Source organism: Aethalodelphis obliquidens, unplaced genomic scaffold, assembly GCF_003676395.1.
Source record: "Aethalodelphis obliquidens isolate GAN/ISIS:26980383/991018 unplaced genomic scaffold, ASM367639v1 scaffold13, whole genome shotgun sequence".
Classification (NCBI taxonomy): Eukaryota; Metazoa; Chordata; class Mammalia; order Artiodactyla; family Delphinidae; genus Aethalodelphis; species Aethalodelphis obliquidens.
In genome coordinates this window covers 20,485,533-20,493,030 of record NW_020837957.1, presented here as the reverse complement: position 1 = coordinate 20,493,030, position 7,498 = coordinate 20,485,533, and positions in this window count along the sequence as shown.

Here is a 7,498-nt window from a genome sequence, read left to right as displayed (position 1 = left end):
CTTGTTGGCCCTAGTAGTTAAAAAGAAACTATTTCTGATCATTTTCGTAGTAGGTTTAGAGAATAAAAACATAAGCTGGATGAACAGCTTGCATGCAAGGCATCAGGGATATGTCGATTTGAACCAGCAACAAACTTCATATGGAATAGGAGCTGCAGTTGAAGCTAACATCTGATTAAGTTCACAATAATCCACTGTCATTCTCTGAGGTCCATCAATCTTCTGTATGGGTCACGTCATTCCTATGCTTGAAACACTCCAATGTCTCCTTCCGCCTACAGGACAAAATCGAAAATCCTCAGCCTTAGCCTTAGGTGTTCAGACTAAGAAACACCTCGTGTTATTTTCATGTTTTCTTTCAAGTATTTTAAGGGATTTTATCCCTTAGTGAATTTACTATATTTTGAGTATATGGAGTAGGTAAATATAGAATTTTTTCATGTGACTAGCAATTTTTTTCAGCAACATTTAAAGATCCATCATTTCACCAATGATTTCTTATTCCTCCCTTGTCACTTACCAAGGTTCCATATATTCATGCATCTGTTTCTGAGTTTTTCACTTGGTTCCATATGTCTGTTCCATATGAATGTTTGTTTTGTTTTACCCTAAAACACTGGGAAGTCCTTAGAGAAGGCAGTATATAGTTTCCCCCAGCTTTGTGTAGCTCCCTCAACTCTGTTGTCACCCGTGCATGGCACCCATGACCTGGATTTGCCTCCTCACACAAACATTAAAATTCCAGCTCTCTGCCTTTAAGGACTATATTCAGTTCTGATAAGCTTATAAGCTATTACTCACCATTCGAACTGATTTCCTGCTTATTTCTGGCACTTTGGATTTTCCTTTTCTTAACTTTGAGTTCACTAAAAAAATTAAAAAGATATTTTTTTGCAGTGTTTCTACGTGTTGAAAGCATGTACATGGTGTATCTTCCATGTCAGATCAGTTCATCACATTTACCACATTTCTATTATTTGGGAATTTTTTTTCTTTTCTTGAAATTATTTTCTTTGTTCCTAAATTCTCCACCAACTCGACTAATATTCATTGCCTCAGGGTAAAGCAGATAAAGTTCTACAACAAAGACGTTTGTAGAGATGTTAAGTGGAATTTTTTAAACACTCAGCAGGCACACAGTCTGAAACCAAAGAGCTTTTGATTTGCAAGGGCTAGGACTTCAGAGGAAAGTTGTTTGTTTTGATTTCTAAAAAGATTTGGCTTGGATCATCAAAGCTAGCGCCTGCAGGACTAGAGCATAGATATTATAAAAGATAAATGTTGAGTAGGGCAAAATACAGAGTACAGTACTAGCCCCTTAGAGGAAGCACAGAAAATAAATGACAATAAAAAAGTCAGTATATCTAAAGGGAGTCACTACAGCAGGAGGCAAGGGAACCCTGTAGCAGAACCTATAGGTAGACCACCCCAAAAGGGGTCCAGATGGAGGATTCAGCTGAGCCTCAAAGAATCAGCAAGGCTGTGAGAGCCAGAGTGATGCCTGGGGTAATCATCCAGTCCTACTCAATCCCAGACATCAAACAACAAGCTACATTATTAGTAGGGGAGACGAGTAAGGACCAGAGGGCATCAAGAGAACCAGAAGCCCCTCTTCCACTACAGTGATAATGGATAATACTTACTGAGAATTTACTATGTGTTAGAACCTGTTTTTAGCATTCACGTTCCCTATCTAATTTAATTCTAGTAACAACCTATGAGATTGGTGGTGTTATTATCTCTATTTTAAAGATGAGGCAATAAAATGCAGAAAATTTATGGTCATATGGCTAGAATTTGGTAGATTCAGGGTTTAAGTCCCTATGTATCCAAACCCTACTAAAGGGAGAAATAAGGAGAAAATCCTTTAGAGGAATGAAAAGCAAGATGGAAGTTTGAATTTGAAAACGACTTGGGGGGCAGAGTCAAGATGGCAAACTAGGGGTGAGGAGTTTCAAGATGGCGGAAGAGTAAGACGCAGCGATCACCTTCCTCTCTACAAATACATCAGAAATACATCTACATGTGGAACAGCTCCTACAGAACACCTGCTGAACGCTGGCAGAAGACCTCCGACCTCCCAAAAGGCAAGAAACTCCCACGTACCTGGGTAGGGCAAAAAAAAAAGAAAAAACAGAGACAAAAGAATAGGGACGGGACCTGCGCCAGTGGGAGGGAGCTGGGAAGGAAGAAAGGTTTCCACACACTAGGAAGCCGCTTCACGGGCTGAGACTACAGGTGGTGGAGCGGGAAAGCTTCAGAGCAGCAGAGGAGAGCACAGCAACAGGGGTGCAGAGGGCAAAGCGGAGAGATTCCCGCACAGAGGATCGGTGCCCACCAGCCTGAGAGGCTTGTCTGCTCCCCCGCCGGGGCGGGCGGGGGCTGGGAGCTGAGGCTCAGGCTTTGTTCAGATCCCAAGGAGAGGACTGGATTTGGCTGCGTGAACACAGCCTGAAGGGGGCTAGTGCGCCACAGCTAGCCGGGAGGGAGTCTGGGAAAATGTCTGGAGCTGCCGAAGAGGCAAGAGACTTTTTCTTGCCTCTTTGTTTCCTCGTATGCGAGGGGAGGAGATTAACAGCACCGCTTAAAGGAGCTCCAGAGACGGGCGCGAGCCGCAGCTATCAGCGTGGACCCCAGAGACGGGCATGAGATGCTAAGGCTGCTGCTGCAGCCACCAAGAAGCCTGTGTGCGAGCACAGGTCACTCTCCACACCTCCCCTCCCGGGAGCCTGTGCAGCCCGCCACTGCCAGTGTCCCGTGATCCAGGAACAACGTCCCCGGAAGAACACGCAGCGCGCCTCAGGCTGGTGCAATGTCATGCTGGCCTCTGCTGCCGCAGTCTCCCCTGCATCCATACCCTGCCCTCCCCCCGGCCTTAGTGAGCCAGAGCCCCCGAATCAGCTGCTCCTTTAACCCCGTCCTGTCTAAGCAAAGAACAGACGCCCTCAGGCGACCTACACGCAGAGGTGGGGCCAAATCAAAAGCTGAACCCCGGGAGCTGTGCGAACAAAGAAGAGAAGGGAAAGTCTCTCCCAGCAGCCTCAGGAGCAGAGGATTAAATCTCCGCAATCAACTTGATGTTGCATCTGTGGAATACCTGAATAGACAACAAATCATCCCAAACTGAGGAGGTGGATTGTGGGAGCAAAGATATGTATACTTTTTTCCCTTTTTCTCTTTTTGCAAGTGTGTATGTGTATGCTTCTGTGTGTGATTTTGTCTGTACAGCTTTGATTTTACCATTTGTTCTAGGGATCTGTCTGTCCATTAAAAATTTTTTTTCATTACTTTAAAAAAATTTTTCTTGGGCTTCCCTGGTGGCGCAGTGGTTGAGGGTCCACCTGCCGATGCAGGGGACACGGGTTCGGGCCCTGGTCCGGGAGACTCCCACATGCCACGGAGCGGCTGGACCCGTGAGCCATGGCTGCTGAGCCTGCGTGTCCGTAGCCTGTGCTCCACAACGGGAGAGAGGCCACAACAGTGAGAGGCCTGTGTACCGCAAAAAAAAAAAAAAAAATTTCTTAATAATCATTTTTTACTTTAATAACTTTATTTTATTTTACTTTATTATATTTTATTTTATCTTTCTTTCTTTCCCTTCTTTCTTTCTTTCTTTCTTTCTTTCTTTCTTTCTTTCTTTCTTTCTTTCTTTCTTTCTTTCTTTCTTTCCTTCTTTTCTTACTTTTCTCCCTTTTATTCTGAGCAGTGTGGATGAAAGGCTCTTGGTGCTCCAGCCAGGCATCAGTGCTGTGCCTCTGAGGTGAGAGAACCAAGTTCAGGACACTGGTCCACAAGAGATCTCCCAGCTTCACGTAATATCAAATGTTGAAAATCTCCCAGAGATCTCCATCTCAACACCAAGCTCCAGCTTCACTCAACGACCAGCAAGGTACAGTGCTGGACACCCTATGCCAAACAACTAGCAAGACAGGAACACAACCCCATCCATTAGCAGAGAGGCTGCCTAAAATCATAAAAATGCCACAGACACCCCAAACACACCACCAGACGTGGACCTGCCCACCAGAAAGACAAGATACAGACTCATCCACCAGAATACAGGCACTAGTCCCTTCCACCAGGAAGGCTACACAACCCACTGAACCAACCTTAGCCACTGGGGACAGACACAAAAAACAACGGGAACTACGAACCTGCAGCCTGTGAAAAGGAGCCCCCAAACAGAGTAAGTTAAGCAAAATGAGAAGATAGAAAAACACACAGCAGATGAAGGAGCAAGGCAAAAACACATCAGACCTAACAAAAGAAGAGGAAATAGGCGGTCTACCTGAAAAAGAATTAAGAATAATGATAGTAAAGATCACCCAAAATCTTGGAAATAGAATAGAGAAAATACAAGAAACGTTTAACAAGGACCCAGAAGAACTAAAGAACAAACAAACAATGATGAACAACACAATAAATGAAATTAAAAATTCTCTAGAAAGGATCAATAGCAGAATAACTGAGGCAGAAGAATGGATAAGTGACCGGGAAGATAAAATAGTGGAAATAACTACTGCAGAGCAGAATAAATAAAAAACAATGAAAAGAATTGAAGACAGTCTCAGAGACCTCTGGGACAACATTAAACGCACCAACATTAGAATTATAGTGGTCCCAGAAGAAGAAGAGAAAAAGAAAGGGACTGAGAAAACATTTGAAGAGATTATACTTGAAAACTTCCCTAATATGGGAAATGAAATAGTTAGTCAAGTCCAGGAAGCACAGAGAGTGCCATACAGGATAAATCCAAGGAGAAACATGCCACAACAAATATTAATAAAACTATCAAAAATTAAATACAAAGAGAAAATATTAAAAGGAAAATCAACAAATAACATACAAGGGAATCCCCATAATGTTAACAGCTGATATTTCAGCAGAAACTCTGCAAGCCAGAAGGGAGTGGCAGGACATATTTAAAGTGATGAAAGGGAAAAACCTACAACCAAGATTACTGTACCCAGCAAGGATCTCATTCAGATTCCATGGAGAAATTAAAACCTTTACAGACAAGCAAAAGTTAAGAGAATTCAGCACCACCAAAACAGCTTTACAGCAAATGCTAAAGGAACTTCTCTAGGCAAGAAACACAAGAGAAGGAAAAGACCTATGATAACAAACCCAAAACAATTAAGAAAATGGTAATAGGAACATACATATCGATAATTACCTTAAATGTAAATGGATTAAATGCTGCAACCAAAAGACATAGACTGGCTGAATGGACACAAAAACAAGACCCATATATATGCTGTCTACAAGAGACCCACTTCAGACCTAGGGACACATACAGACTAAAAGTGAGGGGATGGAAAATGAGATTCCATGCAAATGGATATCAAAAGAAAGCTGGAGTAACAATTCTCATATCAGACAAAATAGACTTTAAAATAAAGACTATTACAAGACACAAAGAAGAACACTACCTAATGGTCAAGGGATTGATCCAAGAAGAAGATATAACAATTGTAAATATTTATGCACCCAACATAGGAGCACCTCAATACATAAGGCAAATACTAAGAGCCATAAAAGGGGAAATCAACAGTAACACAATCATAGTAGGGAACTTTAACACCCCACTTTCACCAATGGACAGATCATCCAAAATGAAAATAAATAAGGAAACACAAGCTTTAAATGATACATTAAACAAGGTGGACTTAATTGATAATTACAGGACATTCCATACAAAAACAACAGAATACACTTTCTTCTCAAGTGCTCATGGAACATTCTCCAGGATAGAGCATATCTTAGGTCACAAATCAAGCCTTGGTAAATTTAAGAAAATTGAAATTGTATCAAGTATCTTTTCCCACCACAATGCTATGAGACTAGCTATCAACTACAGGATAAGAAATAGAAACACATGGAGGCTAAACAATACACTACTTAATAACCAAGGTATCAGTGAAGAAATCAAAGGGGAAATCAAAAAATACCTAGAAACAAATGACAATGAAATCACGATGACCCAAAACCTATGGGATGCTGCAAAAGCAGTTCTAAGAGGGAAATTTATAGCAATAAAATTCTTCTGTAAGAAACAAGAAGGATCTCAAATAAACAATCTAACCTTACACCTAAAGCAATTAAGAAAGATGAACAATAAAACCCCAAAGTTAGCAGAAGGAAAGAAATCATAAAGATCAGATCAGAAATAAATGAAAAAAATTGAAGGAAATGATAGCAAAGTTCAATAAAACAAAAAGCTGGTTCTTTGAGAAGATAAACAAAGTTGATAAACCATTAGCCAGACTCATCAAGAAAAAAAGGGAGAGGACTCAAATCAATAGAATTAGAAATGAAAAAGGAGAAGTAACAACTGACACTGCAGAAATACAAAGGATCATGAGAGATTACTACAAGCAACTCTATGCCAATAAAATGGACAACCTGGAAGAAATGGACAAATTCTTAGAAAAGCACAACCTTCTGATACTGAACTAGGAAGAAATGGAAAATATGAACAGACCAATCACAAGCACTGAAGTTGAAACTGTGATTAAAAATCTTCCAACAAACGAAAGCCCCAGACCACATGGCTTCACAGGCTAATTCTATCAAACAATTAGAGAAGAGCTAACACCTATCCTTCTCAAACTCTTCCAAAATATAGCAGTGGGAGGAACACTCCCAAACTCATTCTACGAGGCCACCATCACCCTGATACCAAAACCAGACAAAGAAGTCACAAAGGAAGAAAACTACAGGCCAATATCACTGATGAAAATAGATGCAAAAATCCTCAACAAAATACTAGCAAACAGAATCCAACAGCACATTAAAAGGATCATACACCATGATCAAGTGGGCTTTATCCCAGGAATTCAAGGATTCTACAATATATGCAAATCAATCAATGTGATACACCATATTAACAAATTGAAGGATAAAAACCATATGATCATCTCAATAGATGCAGAGAAAGCTTTTGACAAAATTCAACACCCATTTATGATTAAAACCCTCCAGAAAGTAGGCATAGAGGTAACTTTCTTCAACATAATAAAGGCCATATATGACAAACCCACAGCCAAAATTGCCCTCAATTGTGAAAAACTGAAACCATTTCCACTAAGATCAGGAACAAGTCAAGGTTGCCCACTCTCATCACTATTATTCAACATAGTTTTGGTAATTTTAGCCACAGCAATCAGAGACGAAAAAGAAATAAAAGGAATCCAAGTCAGAAAAGAAGAAGTAAAGCTGTCACTGTTTGCAGAAGACATGATACTGCACATAGAGAATCCTAAAGATGCTACCAGAAAACTACTAGAGCTAATCAATGAATTTGGTAATGTATCAGGATAAAAAATTAATGCACAGAAATCTCTGGCATTCCTGTACACTAATGATGAAAAATCTGAAAGTGAAATCAAGAAAACACTCCCATTTACCATTGCAACAAAAAGAATAAAATATCTAGGAATAAACCTACCTAAGGAGACAAAAGACCTGTATGCAGAAAATTATAAGACACTGATGA